Raw genomic sequence first — 16287 nt, 5'->3', positions numbered from 1 at the left:
CCGGATGAGTCGAGTCGAGTCGTAGTGTATTGCTTGACAAGTCATAACATGCTTGGTTATGATATTGTGAGATTATATCTGATCGGATGGATGAAATCTTTTGTGCTTTAGCTTACCCTACTTTTGTTGTTGTATGTTCTGTCGTGTGGTACTTTCTCTTGCGATGATCATCAACTCGTTGGTGTGAGCAGATGCAAGGAACACCTGTGGACAACAAGGTGGTGATAGGTCTGCTGCATAGTCCGCGTTGATGGGATTTTATTTCTTGACGAGTTGTTCTTTAGGGCTTGGGCCCATGTATTATTTATGCTTAGTAAACTACTTCATTTGTTGATCTTTCAACTATATCCTGTTGGCATCGTGGTGTGCCTAGTTTTGGAGGGGTGACGTTAAGACCCCAAGACTGCGTTATTTTACTATCTATGTGAAACGTTTCCTTTAATTACGTTTATTAATTAAATGGGACGTTACATCATGAGTCTTTGTATATTCATTTTTTATGAATGTAGAGAAAAAAATATTGTATTATGTGTTTTTCATAACCATTTTTTAATTGTAACTTGATTATCATGAAATTTTAGTTTAGTATTTACGTCTCAATTTTCTATTAGATTATGATAAATAATTTTTTATTCTTAAACTTAAAAAAAAAAGATATATTGATGAAGAATAAAAGAACTCTTTCATCTTTTAAAAGTGATAAAACGAAAACTATTTATAAAAATGAAAATGGAACAAATTTAACTTCTTCACATATATTCTGAACCATGATACTAATGACCCGATTGTTCAATTATTGAAACTTTCTCTTAAATTTCAAAGAATTATAGGTGAGTATTTTTGTTGTTTCTACAACCATAATAAAAAGATTATTTTATGTAATGAAGTTTATCAAAACAAGATTGTGAATAAAAATGGTAGATGAATTTCTTGCCAACAATATGGTTATTTACATTGAAAAATAAATAATTGAAAATTTTGATTCTGATTCAATTATCGTTGAATTCAAAAGTATGAAAAAACAAATGACAATCTTTTATATATGTATGATTTATTTTATAGTTATACTTATACTAAATTATGTATTCATTATCTTTGTATTAGTTACAATAATTAAATATATAAATTTTAAGTTATTTTGTCTCCCAAATTTATTGGTCAAGACCCATGTAGATTCCAACTTCTTGCCATGAAGAAAAAACCATTGCCAAAAGGAGAGATGTAAATTAAACCGGTGAATGAAGATTGAAGAATCATCAATTTGGTGGAATAATTAGATATAAATAAGGTGCAAGACAACATAGCATGATACTAGGACCTCTCTCAATTTATTTATCCTGTGCTATTCCTAAGAAAGCATGTATGCAGCCAAAAAGAATATAGATTGGCTTTATGAACATAGAAAACTTTTTGTTTTTTTAATGACAATTATGATAGCAGACTTAGTCTTCAGTGACAATTATAAAGGATTCACTCAGCTGACTTAAGGAAATTTCTATGACAAGGACATAGTGCAAAGATATAATTAGTTTGGCTTAAAAAAGGTTGTAATAAAAAATTGGGGGGTTTGAATATATGCATGTGGACTAATAAAATTTTTAATTAACCTAGGAGACTACTCTCTTCCTAAAGAATCCAGTGAGGTTTTAGTGTATAAGTTAGTCTCAATAGTCGTAATAGTCGTAATCTAGCTATAACTAACATGTTTTTGTCCCTTATTTTATAGTCAACAAATCTAGTCCTCTTCATAAATTTATTTGAGCCTATATTCTGTCCTTCAAACTCACTATTATTAAATCACCCATATCAACAAAACATAATTTAATAAAATAATTAATTTGAAAGCTTCTAAAGAAGGATGCCTTCAATCAATCATGGTATAGTTAAATGAATTTGGTAGAGAAAGGAGAAGACTACATGTTATGTGAAAAAGATAACACTACTCATATATGACCCTTTCAAACTATAGAGACTAAAATAGTACAAGGTTAAAGCAAAGATTGGTATCATTCTATTTTTCTAAGCTGCTATAATTTTTTTATTTGGAGCTTTTTGCAACAGATGATTTTTGTCATTTTATTGTTAGAATAATATACAAAGAAATAGATTAAATAGAATGTCCAAAAAATTTCGTTAGGATATACATTTTTTTTAAACAATTGTTCTGAAATCATGATTAGAATTATATTTTAAATCTAACTCAATTTTAAAAAGTCAATTTGTAAAATAAGGTTTGCACCCACTTATATATTATAAAATTGTTTTATTTATAATCGATATAAGACTTTCAACTGTTATACTCAGTGATCTAAAGAAATATCTTAACATTGTATATAAATTACAGTTATGATTTCGTTGCATTCTTTGTATTGTAACAAATTGTGGATAATGTGATAGATGAAGTCACATTTACAATCGTCTCAAACCATGAAGTTAAAACTGATATATATGAACTCGTTCAAAATATGCAAGTTTTTAAAGTGTAATATTTGCAAAAGAAAATGCAAGTTTTTGAAGATACGATTGATGAAGGATGTGCATAAGGGATGCACTTGCAACCATGTTGCAGAAAAGCTATTTACCTCCAAGATCTGAGAAATTATTCGTAATCCCTTGTTACAAGATTCTCACCTATATAAACCATGTATTAATATTCAACTAAGATCATCTTAAGATTATGCAATGTTTAATAGTGAATGCAATAGTTACTAACTATGACTTAACAATAGTGACTTGAGTGAGCAAGTAATTAATATAACAAAACAGTAAACAACAATAAAAAATTAAGAAATATAAAAAACTATTTGACATTTTTACTTTGTAAACATTAGTGTGAAATAATGGATGTTTTTATTACAATCAAATCCCAACACTTGAAGGATCAATTATGTCTAACCATCTGAAGATCCAAGTTCCAAGAAGAAACGAAGAAATGAAGAACTTTGCCATTGATAAAGGTGAGAGTTTCACTCTCCACACTTTTTTCCAACGAACTTTCGAACTAATAATCAACTTTTCTCGTCCAACTATAAACTATAAAAACCTTTAGATAAAATTTCCACATTAATTATATTGTTTGAGCAAGAATAAGTGTTTTGTTGAAAGTTCTTAAGGTGTTGTTGATTAAGTGAAGGGTAAACTCTCGAAAATTATTCCTAAAATGTGTTGATTAAGTTAAGGGTCAACTATCTTATTTGAGTTCTCCTAATGCTTTTTTATGGTGTTCTTAGCATGAGCAAGAATTCTCATTTCTTTGAGTAATTCTATTGTATGTTCTTTGACCTTCCTCGTTGAAACAAAAACTAACTTCCACTTCCTTGAGCAAGAAAACAACATGCTTATGTTTTGTCCAAGCTTGAACTTAAAATCCTCCTCCTGAGGGGTTTCGAATCTTATCTTTCCTTTACTTTACATATTGAATCTTCCATTCTTTTTTTCACAAAATGATGAAACACAAATAATCTAAAATTGATTGTTAACTGAAACTAATCTAATTGTCTTGAGATTTATTTACATTTTGAAAACACTAAAACTCTAAATTAAGAAGAAGTAAAGGATACTTGGTGAATAGTTCAATAATAGAGTAACCACATGGTTAATTACATTGAATTGATATTTCAAAGTACAATAATTAGCACTGAGTTGCTTTGGAAGTGTCAATACACTGACTATTATAGATCATATTGCATCTAAAAGTTTGGGGAATATGAAAATTCAACCTCACTATTCTCAGGATTATGAAAGAACAAGTGGTATATACTCAGATGAAGATTCTGACTTTGTCCTCATGAATCAATATGTACTGGACCAGAAGCCATTATCCCTTCAGTTCATGCCTGTCTCTTGTAGCATATTCCTGCAATTAGTATTAAACAAGTAAAAGTTTAAGAAACTTGAACACCCTCCTTCCTAGAATGCAAAGAAACATTACAAGGGATTAAAAGCATAGAACAAAAGGATAATTTGGTGAAAAACTTTTGGGGCAAAACAAAGTGCATCACTGCTTTCTCCATCTTTCTGCAACACAACACTTCTGGTGACGCTTTCTAGATGGGGTAAGGCTAACCAAACGAATTAACTGGCCCTTAATTACAACAATATTAATGAAAGAGAAACCACATATATACCACTGTACGTAGATCAATTAACCTAGAGTTGTTTCAGTTTATAGTTTGGAGTAGTGATGTAGTCCTGAGAATACTATGTTGTCCGTAAACCAAACTTGAACAAGATTGTCACACTAAACAGAATATCTATGTTGTGTGTTTCATGAATAAGAGTAATGAAGTTCCACTTTGTCTCCATTATTTTTGAAATCACTCAAGAAAAACAGCTACATATATGCAGTGAAGTGCACTAGAGTGATATTGATTCGGCTCGTCTTGATTAAGCCGATGCCATGTGATTAAATTCATATACAAAGATGAGCAGAAGCAATACCACACCAGTCCACTTCTGCAGAATCATTTTCAAGGCTTCTTAACTTCAGTGTTAGCTTAGCAGATAATGCTAACTTTCTTCCTGCATATCATGTAAGGGATTCATGGAAAAGAGGTACAAAAGTGCTTGGCTTCAGAAGAAAAGCTGTTAATACACATATGCAATGAAGCAAACAAGAGTGATATTGATTCGGCTCGTCTCAAGAAGATGATATAATGGTTGAACTAAGATGAGCCAAACCAATATCACGCCGTGTCTACTTTTGCAGAAGCTATGTTAAAGTATGGCCACTCAGCGAAAGCAAAGGTTTTATGTAGTTGGGGAAAACAATGGTAAGCTTTAGCTTCTATAAATAGGACTAAGAAGCACTGTGTAGTGTGGCTCTGTAGGAGTCAGTGTCGTATATCTGACTTGTGTAGAGACCCAAGTGAAAAACAGATAATGGTTAAGCATCTAGAACACTTATCATGATCAAGATTCACTAGGTCCACTATCACCCATCAATGTTCTGCATAATGGAGGACCAATTCCTTAGTAGTAGCACGTGAAACTATTATGGAAGTCATGTCAAGGTGTGGCATTTTATCAAACACTCACAAGGTGCAAAATTGCTAATCTAGTGGCGATTCCCTCCTTCCAATAGCTATAATATGCCATTTTTTTTTTCTCTACTAAAAGTGACCCAACCAAACCATTCAGTGCATTTGTTTCACCACAGATTTGTACCTTTTTGAGGTTTTTTTTATCCCCACAATAGGAAAGGTGCCCCTCACAGGGGATCTTTACGTGAAGGGTGCTTAAAATTGCAAGACTTTAGTGGCTGGGAGGAACAACTCATAGATATAGAAAAATACTCATTTGGGGGCACCATGACCTTGAACACGTTGACCAACTCATGTTGCCAAAAAGCAATTATCTATTTGCATACTCTTTCAAGGAAGTAGATGATGATCATATACATTATTTTCAACCCATTTTCAGTGATTTATTCTGCAATCCATCAGCAAGAAGAGAAAAAAAAAAAAAAGAAAAAACAGAAAGAATTTTAGAATCTTAGCAATTTAGAGTTGACTTTCATAAAGTTCCAAGCCTCTATGTTGTTCTGGATTGGAACCGATTCAAACATAGCTGTTGCAAGCTAGAGAATGCAAAGATTTTGATTCATATGCGTAAAGTAAAATTTAACAACGTATTTGGCCATTGCAAATTTCGTTATGTATTTTTCTTAATTGATATTCAGATTTTTAATTCGATTATATTGATTGAATTAAAATAATCTTGTATCGATTCACACGGTTCTTCTTTTTTTTCATTTCTCATTTGGAATTCAACTAATGTGTAGAGGTACAGTTTAAAATATATGCTAAGTTAAAAATTGTTAATATATTATATCTATTAGTTTTGCGACTAATTGTTATAATTATAATATCTAAATGTATTCTTGATTAGACATTAATTAAATTAATCACGTTATCAAATGTCCACATTCACATGTGGAGTATCGCAAAATATAATAATTAGTAATCGTGAAGATTATGTATGGTTTTAACTGTTAACTTTATCTATGCATAAGATTCATCTATCAATAATTATTTTAGTTTCCGGAGGAGGGAAACAACCATTGCAGATCAATATTAAATAAATTGTAAACAAAAATACACAATATGTCCCGAATTAGAAAACGGTTAGAGATTCATTCCATTAAAAATTAAGATGATAATGTTCATTAGAGACATTTCATTAATCTATCTTTTTAAACATTACCTTATACTACTTTTAATTAAATAATCTTAATGGTTTAATATCACATATTGAAAAATCAACCACAGAAACGACGAAAAGTTGGAGAAGGGATTTTTCAATTTTGGCTAAATTCCATTTAACTGTATATATGAATAAAAGTTAATTAAGTTGTGAATTTATGGGTAGAATATGAGGGAAACTAGAGTAGAAAGAATAAAGTGATGTTGTTTAAAATAAGGGAAAAGGAAAAGTGAAAAAACAAATAAATCATTCGCTCTTTTTTATGTTTGTATAAATAATACTAATGCAAAAACAAACATAACATAAAACAATAATATTTTATGACGTCTTTTTATATCGAGAAGAGTTTTCGATTAAAAGTATCATCATAATTATAATAATTTATTTGTATCATGCATCTAATCTTTTAATAAAATATTAATCTAAAATTATATAAATTGAGATATACTTTATACCCCATTTAAATAAAATGTTCACTGTAATAATGTAAATAGGTGAAATTCATGCGAATTCATCTGATAAAAACATTTTTAATTTTGAAAGTACTATATTTTAATGAACATAATATATATATATATATATATATATATATATATATATATATATATATATATATATATATATATATATATATACACTAGCGTAACACAAGCGCTTTCGCGCCTGTGTGTATACATTTTTTAAATATACGTGATATTATTAGTAGGTGATAATATTATAATGTTATTAAGTTAATATATATATATATATATATATATATACTAAAATTATATTTATTAAAAATAAAGTGAAATATATCATAACAGATAAAAGAATAACCATTGATAAATAAAGAAGAAGAGAAGAAGCAGAGACATTTGATTTTATAAAAAGTTTATAAAAGTAACGATCAATTTTTAAAAATTTAATAAATTGTTATATTTCAAGAGTAAAATCGATATTTTGAGAAGTGAACACAAAAAAAGTTCCTTTATATATTGTTATAGATATATAATGAATACATAGACTTATTTAGTCCAAATTTTTAGTCGATTTCATTAAATAAGGAAGAGTCATATGTCAATTTCCACATTTAAAATTTAACGTAATTAACTCTTTTAAGTGATCAGAAAGGTAAGTAAGTCAGACACGAGACGCAAATATTTTAAACCTTACATATCGAATTCTAGAAAAAGACATTTAATGGTAATGTTTGGTTGTTTACTGAAATCGGATAAGTTCAGATGAAAAAATCTAAAGAAATTCGTAAAAAGTTGAACAAAGATTAAACTTAATTTCATTTTCCAAAGATATTAATATATTTATAAATAATATTTTATAATATAATAATTAATTATTCAATATTTTTAAGATATAATATTTGATTTGTTTAGTATATTTATTTAGTCATGACTTAGAATGCTTAAAAATACAACACTCATTAAATAATTAAGAGTTAATTCATACACTCTACACTTATTCTTATACAAAATCTTACTCTTTGAAAGTTAGTATTTTGCATGTAGATTTTTTTTTCTTGAAACTTGTAGTTCTTTCACCAAAAGACAACAACTTAGGTTTTTTATAGCTATATATTGGATAATGATATTTTGACCTATTTTTTTTAACTCACTTTTAATTCACCACTTTAATCACCCTATAATTATTTATTTTGATATTTTTTAGTGATATGATGTAATGATATAAGGGTGATTAAAGTGCTAGGTAAAAAAATAAGTCAAAATATAATTATTCCTACTTAAAGACAATCCTCAAAATCTCATAAGTACAAACATCTCAATATATATATATATATATATATATATATATATATATATATATATATATATATATATATATATATATATATATATATATTAAGTTTAGCTTGTAAAAAATTTAATTTATTTTTTATTTTTTGCTATGAAATTGGTCTAACGAAACTAAACAAAAAAACATATATGTATATACTTATTGTAAGGGTAGATTCTTTAAAATGAAAATAATATTGTTCTGCAATTAAGCACATGAAATTCCTTAATATTCTCACAGAATCTCTTAAAAAACTTCCCTCCTTAATCTCGAAGGGTTTATTATGCATGCCAAAGGAAATAGTTGAGGTGCTCCTGATTTTAAATATGTTGCAATAATGGGTGGTGGTGAGAACCAAACGTACGTACTTATTGAATAAAAGTTAAAAAAAAATTATATATATAGATAGATAGATTTTTTAGTTACTATAACAAAGTTATATCATTGAAAAGCATTCTCAAATAATAATAGTATTGTGTATATTATGAGAAAGAAAATAATGGAAGAGATTTATTTATTATTTTTATTTTATTCTATATTATTGGGATAACCAAGATAAAAATAGATTAAAGTTAAAATAAAAACCATTTTAATTAATGGACGCCGTTTAAAAATGATAACATGATCAATATATATTTTTTCTCCTTAAATGTATAACATATATTTACTCCCAAATTTATATATATGAAAAATATTTGTTGCGAGATAAATTTTATAAAAGGATCTTAATATGTTGATTGATTAATCGTTAACTCTCAATATATATATATATATATATATATATATATATATATATATATATATATATATATATATATATATATATATATATATATATTCAGAGTTAACAATCTCCTAATTTAGCTCAACATAATTTAAAATAGATAGATTCCTAAGTACGCATGAGGTTCTTTTGGTCCAAAGGTGAAAGGTGACGGTGTTTGGCTTTTGGTTAATGCTTATTCACCTTATCACCATTAATTACTTATTTATTCAAACCACAAGTTCAGGATGAGGAGAACGAAACATTTGTAGCACCAGCAATTGAAGATGCTCTCTTCATAATTAAAAATAAAAACAATAAATATGTTGCTATTTCATAATAATATATTTAATTGAACTAACTTTATTGTAGAAATTAGTTTATCTTTATTGATTTTCGAAATTGTAACGTTATTGTATAAAATTTGTTTGTGAAAGAAGGAGCTTATTTTTGTAAAATATTAGAAACTATCTTAAATATTAAAATAACGATTACAGAGAAGTTCTAAATAATATTTTAATAAAATTTGTATTATCTATAAATTTTAATTAAATTAAACTAAATACATGCATATTCATATCTAATCTCTTTCACTTTTTTAGATAAAGAATATATTCGTGTTTATTCTGACATGATACTATAAGTTATCTTTTATTTGTTTTACGAAAATGGTATGGTTAATTTCCGTTTCTAGCCCCCACATAACATCGACTTGACACATCATTCAAAGGCTTTCATTACTCAGCATCACATTCTTTTGAAATTTAATTACCTATAATAACACTTCCGCTATGCATAAAATAAATTTATTTCAATCACTCTGTAAAGTTAAGTAATCAATATTTTTCACCTCTTACATTGAATTCTCAAGTTTTATTCTATTTATAACAAAGTCCATACAATTAGATTTAATGTAACAATTATTCAAACACGGTGACCATATTTTGTTGATTATTATTCTCTCCATTTCGAAGAAATAGTTTACTGTTTTGGTTCTGAAATAATGGACTTTTTGGTCTCTTAGACCACTTTTTATAATAACATTAGTATAAAATTTTGTTTAAGCAGATGTTGTACTTGTTAGTCCATAAAATTTTTGGTCTCTTAGACCACTTTTAAAAACTAATTATTTTCATTTTTAGATTTGAAAATATAAAAAGATTAGAAAGTTAATTAAGACATATAAAAAAGGAAAAATCCTTTTACAAATAAATGATAAAAAAGGAAAAAGCAAAAAAAAAAGAAACTAAAAAAGGATGGATTTGGTCCAAGTTTTATAAAAATGTTATAAATAAATAAAAATGTGTTTAGCATAATGAGTTAACAGTCCACCTTTTATCACCAACACTCCGTTGTTTTTCTCTTTGCACCCTCCCAAGTGCTATCCACCCGACTAGTGCCACGTGGCACTTATTTTCTTTCACTTCCAACCAATTCTCTGATTCACCCGCTCAACAACACTGAGGCCAGAACAATTAATTTTCCCCCTAACAAAAAGAAAACATTCGTATTTTTACAGCAGAATATTTTTTACTATCATTTCACATTATTTCTCACTATTATTTACTTTATCCTTTTTTAGTAACTAGTATGAGACTCATTCTACGCACGAGTCGTTTTTTTTGTTTTTCTTATTTTGGATAAAAAGAATTAATATAATAATTATTATATTTGAATGAATTATTTATTTATATAATTATATTTTAGTATTATATTAATATAATTATTTTTATATTAATAATAATCATAGATTATATTATTAATAATAAAATATGATTTTATTTATTTTAAATCATAAAATTGATAATTAATTAGTATAATAAAGTTACATGATTAAAATTTAAATTATATTTTTGAGTTATATACTATATTAAAATAAAATGTATATACATGGTCGTTGTTAAAATAAAATGTAAGTATATTGTGTAATAATATCCCGTACAAAATAAATACAACATAAAATTGATATTAAAATTTTTAAATAAAAGCACATGTAGGAATAAATACATGTATATTATATTAGAATGAAATGCATATACACATGTTGTTGTTAAGGTAAAATGCAGGCATAATGTATAATATGGTCTCGTACAAAATAAATACAAAACATGAGATTGATGTTAAATTGTGTAAATATGTAGATGCTTGTATGTTATATTAAAATAAAATGTGTACGCACGGATATGGTCATGTAGAAAATAAAAATAAAAATGTTAAAATTTATAAATAGAAACACATGTAGATATCGACAAACACATACAAAAATATTAAATATATAGATATATAAAATCAAAGATAATAGTACTAACATTACTACTACTAATAATAATCTCAATAATAATAATGTTACTACTTCAAATAATAATATGATCATATAGAAAAATATGCACATAATCGAAATATGGTCCCGTAGAAAATAAAAATAGCATGAAATTAATGTTAAAAATTTATAAATAGAAACATATGTAGATATCGACAAACACATACAAAGATATTAAAATATATTGATATATAAAATCAAAAATAATAGTACTAACATTACTACTACTAATAATAATAATAATAATAATCTCAATAATAATAATGTTACTACTATTACTGCTCATATTAATTCAAATAATAATATGATTATATAGAAAATATGCACATAATCGAAATATGGTCTCGTAGAAAATAAAAATAACATCAAATTATTGTTAAAATTTATAAATAGAAACACATTTAGATACAAACACATACAAAGATATTAAAATATATTGATATATAAAATCAAAAATAATAGTACTAACAGAGAAACTAAAATTAGTTATATATTATATTAAATTAAAATGTTTATATAAAGATCGTTCTTAAAATAAGATGTAGGTATATTATGAATTTTGGTCCCGTATAAAATAAAATCAATAAAATTACTACGAAAATGAAGTTCAAAGTGCACAACATATCCAGTAGACCAGTAATGCAAGAAAAATGTTGAATATGTTTGTAAGAGAATCAAAACTGAGGCCACTGGTGCAATACTATCATGTGTTTTAAAATCATAGTAAAATTTCAATAATTTATTTCAGAATGTCGAGGACAACAACACATAAACATGAGTAAGTTACAATAGCTTTATCCACATATATGAAAAAACTTAAAAGCCATGTATTGATTTGCTAAAAGACAATATATTATTATTGACGTCGTTACAAAATATTTAAAATTAGTATGAACCAAATGCTTGTTGCAAAGGTTCAATCTCTTTTATTTTTTCATCCACAATACTCTAAAATTGTATACTATCACCTCTTAGGGACTTGATTTGAGAAATCAATTCATCTCATTATGACTGCAATGAATATATAATTATGGTACATGCTCTATTGAGAAAGAATCATCATATCATATCATTTCATTCTGAAAAAATAACTCACATGGAAGGAATGCAAGTCCTATAATTTTTCCAGTGAACTTTGTTCCACAACACTTTCCTAGATGCTTGTTGGCACCAAATGTACCATCAATGGGCTAAATAAATGTTTAAATTACACAGTTAAGGTCAAACAACACTACTATCAAGAGGAGCACCAAAATCCATATAAAAGTTCATGGGAGAGACCTCTAATAAAAAATAAATATATTTTTTTTCTACATAAAGTCTGGATATAATTTTGAAAACAATTTTGCTACTGGTTGTGTTGTTTGCTGCTTGGCATCTCAAAAATTGACAATTAGTTTTTGCCCATTCATCCATGTCACCCAAATTTGATGGCCTCCACAACTCCTATAACTTTTTCCAGTTTTCCATTCCCCTTCTTCAGGTTTTGCTCCTTCAGCAGCATTCTCTACTGGTCCTTGAATCATCTTAAATCCCACAATCTCAACTGTCATGGTTTCAACCACAAGATAGCCTCACAGAATCCAAGGAACATAATAAGTCCAAGACAATAAAGAAAAGATTCATGAGCATATGCAATTCAATATTTCAATCCACATGGGATTTGTAAGAAAAAAAGAATAATTTAGGAGATTTGTAAGCCAAAAAAAGTATAATTTATACCAGCTTCCTCAGGCCAGACCTTCTTTGAGAGTGGATCTACAAAATAAACTGAATCAAACATGCAATTAATAAGTTCAGACTAACGTGATTACAATTATGAGATGAAAAATAGTCAGGAAAGGTTCATGCTTTGCCAACCGCGTTATACTCACTCGTCGCAGCGTCACTGCCTGCTTGTCCAACTCAGCCTGGTTGCAGATACAATAGCATAAACTCTCAACATTTTCATTGATTTAATCAAGCTTCACATCATACTGTTATGGCACTTTGAAACCTTATTTGTAGTTGCCAATGCAATGAAACTCCTATTTTCTATCATTTAAAAATAATAGTTCCTATGTCGGAAGGCTATAAACAACAAAGAAGAGGGTAGCTCTAGAAAATCTAATTAATCAACTGCTAATTCAACTTTAGCCAATCTGTTCTGGAAGCTTAAGATACAAAATTTCACTTCTAATTGATAAAATTTAATAACTGAAGAAAAGAAAACAAATATATGAGATCGGTGGTGCCATTCAAGTTTATAATAATAGCCAAATAAAAACAAAAATCCAAAAGACACATCGGGCTACATTTACATGCACCGTGTAATCCAAAATTGTAATACCTCATTAAAACGCTATCAAGGCATACACAATCAGCTTTTGCTATGGAAATATGTCTTTCTACTCATCCGTCACGCATATGCTAGAAGCAAATTTCACATTTTTAATATACTGGAACAGAACAAACAATATAGGATTAGAAACATTGGGAAGAAAAAAATACTGACAAAAGTGTAGATAATTGTATAAAATGTGCCGATGTGCATATATTAATTTATCTAGAGCAAAACAACAAATACACTTTTGATCATCTAATTAAAAAAGGAAAAGAAATGCAATTTCCTATCCCAATATTTCTCAGTTGTTATTCTTTAGTCCTTTGAAGGTTCTTAGAAATACACTTTTGATCATCTAATTAAGTGTTTGACCGCAGCGACACAAGCTTAGAAAATCTGACTTAGGATAAATGTACCCACAACCAAGAAAAATATAGTGTAACAGTTGAAAATTGGAGGACCAGAGAGTAACGTATCGAGATATGGATTGAAATGTATCGAGCCACACATAAAGTTACGTCTAGTTTTTTTCCTTCCAAGAATTTCAAGCCATATACCTTCTATAGTGCTCCTTGGTTAGCTTTATATGGAGGAGCAGTCCACTTTTTTCTGCGTGCCTCCATCTCTTCATCTGATACCAAAACATCAATTCTCCTGTTTTGGACGTCAACGTTGATTGTGTCTCCATTTTTAATCAAGCCAATAGGACCACCTTCCTATAAAATCAATAAAGCTAGTAAAATTATTATCGTTACTAAAAGAACAATTTCAAGAATTTCTTTATTAAGAGAAAATAATTGAAAAAAAAAATTATGTTCGTAGTCTTACGTAGGTTTCTAAAGCATTCTACCTTTGTAGTCCTGATTAAAACATCAAAATTATAATTGCACATAATTACAGTAAAGCATTACAATTTATTCTTCAACATTTGAAATCCAACATACTACTATTACACCCAATATAATTAAATAGCTTGAATATTGGAATTAAACTGAGTTTGCAAAGAACAAAGTTTGATACCAAAAGGCAGACCTAAATGGTTTTAGAAGTATAATTTTTTTCTAAGTACACAAACACACTACAATTGCATCCCCTGAATGAATTGCAAAAGTGTGAATAATCACTTCAAAAGATTGCCAAAGCCACTTCTCTGGTCCCTTGAAAATAGAGCACTGCAGAATATACTATCGTTGGCATTGCTTAGAAATATTTCTTTCTCACTCCAGTGTCGTCAGTTTCCTCACAAATTCCCTTAATAATTTGATATTTTGTTTACAATCTTAACACTACTGCTAAGAATCTCAAGAACACACACTTTTGCCAATCACGGTTATGAAAGACTAACCAAACCAGGGTGGTTCTTTATGAGCTGAACAAAGTTAACAAAGATTTTAGCATACACACAAATTATTACCGGTGGTAAACATTCCTTTACTAATAATTAAGTGTAGGGACTAATTATGTCAAGCATTTGGGCTAACAACTTAAGATAAAACATTTCACACACAATGCATCTGATTATAAAAAATATTCAATTAACTTGTGCTTCAGGACATATATGGCCAACCACAAATCCATGTGAACCTCCTGAAAATCTTTCATCAGTCAATAATGCAACTTCCTGCAATATTAAAAGACAATATTAGAATCCTTCTTGGGTTGCTAATTCCTTTTGCACTGAACTCACAAATTAGGCATAGATGAAAGGCATAGATGGAATACTAAATCACCAACACAGCATCTGCAGAAAGCAATTCACAATTCCCACAACCTCTTTACTAAAACATCATTAACTCTAGTCCAGAATTCTCATAAACATTAGAAAAAAAATCCTCTAATTCATATAGAGCTTTGAATAGACAATATCATAACTCTTTTTGATATGGAGAACTTCTTTAAAGAAAACCTACAAAACCATGAAATAAGTTCAAATCTTTTTCAATTCCTTTTTACAAACCACCTTAAATCCTTACCTCCAAGCCTTGTTTCTCCAAATCTGAAAAATTCAAAACCAAAAGTTCCCAAAAAATAAACACCAAAATTTCAACGATTGAATCTGAGAAAAAACAACAGTCCCAAACCTGAAAAATACTTCAACAATCCCATATGTCAATGGTGGCTACAAAAGATTAGAAAAAGGAAAAAATGAGAAGCATTTGAAACATAAAAAAATGACTAAAAATCGAATCTTTTTTAATTCCCTTCTACAAATCACCTTAAATCCGTACCTCCAAGCCTTGTTTCTCCAAACCTGAAAAATTCAAAACCAAAAGTTCCCAAAAAATAAACACCAAAATTTCAACGATTGAATCTGAGAAAAAACAACAGTCCCAAACCTGAAAAATACTTCAACAATCTCCTCAGTCAACGGCAACTACAAAAGTTTAGAAAAAGGAGAAAATGAGAAGTATTTTAAGCATAAAAAGCAAACAAAAAGACTAAAAATTGAATCTTTTTTAATTCCTTTTTACAAACCACCTTAAATCCTTACCTCCAAACCTTGTTTCTCCAAACCTGAAAAATTCAAAACCAAAATTCCCAAAAAATTAACACAAAAATTTCAACTGCTGAATCTGAAAAAAAAAAAAAAAGTCCCAAACCTAAAAAAATTCAAAACCAAAAGTTTCCAGTAAATTAACCCAAAAATTTCAACGGTTGAATCTGGGAAAAACAAAAGTTAAATCTCGAAACCAAAAAATGGAGGAGCAAGAAGGGGGTTTAGGAGGAAGGAGAAGACAACGTGAATCTGGGAAAAACAAAAGTTGAATCTCGGAACAAAAAAATGGAGGAGTAAGAAGGGGGTTTAAGAGGAAGCAGAAGACGACGGTTGAATTTGGGAAAAAACAAAAGTTGAATCTTGGAACCAAAAAATGGAGGAGCAAGAAG

The 16287-nt window shown here is 28.3% G+C and overlaps 1 long non-coding RNA gene across 13 annotated transcripts; it reads right to left on the bottom strand.

Moving 5' to 3' along the window:
• Positions 1-12177: 12177 nt before the first annotated feature.
• On the bottom strand, positions 12178-15927 carry LOC114163024. Of its 13 annotated transcripts, none has more exons than XR_003599353.1 (7): positions 15893-15927; positions 15738-15775; positions 13959-15652; positions 13408-13516; positions 12939-12988; positions 12801-12848; positions 12178-12651 (listed from the first exon to the last, which is right to left on the bottom strand). It is a non-coding gene; the product is annotated as an uncharacterized LOC114163024 (long non-coding RNA). The 13 variants fall into 13 exon arrangements; XR_003599356.1 differs by having other exon boundaries at positions 12953-12988; XR_003599351.1 differs by having other exon boundaries at positions 12178-12988; positions 13959-15022; positions 15483-15520; positions 15617-15652.
• Positions 15928-16287: the final 360 nt, after the last annotated feature.

Source organism: Vigna unguiculata, chromosome 9 (assembly GCF_004118075.2).
Source record: "Vigna unguiculata cultivar IT97K-499-35 chromosome 9, ASM411807v1, whole genome shotgun sequence".
Lineage (NCBI taxonomy): Eukaryota > Viridiplantae > Streptophyta > Magnoliopsida > Fabales > Fabaceae > Vigna > Vigna unguiculata.
This window is presented reverse-complemented; position numbering and strand designations above follow the sequence as displayed.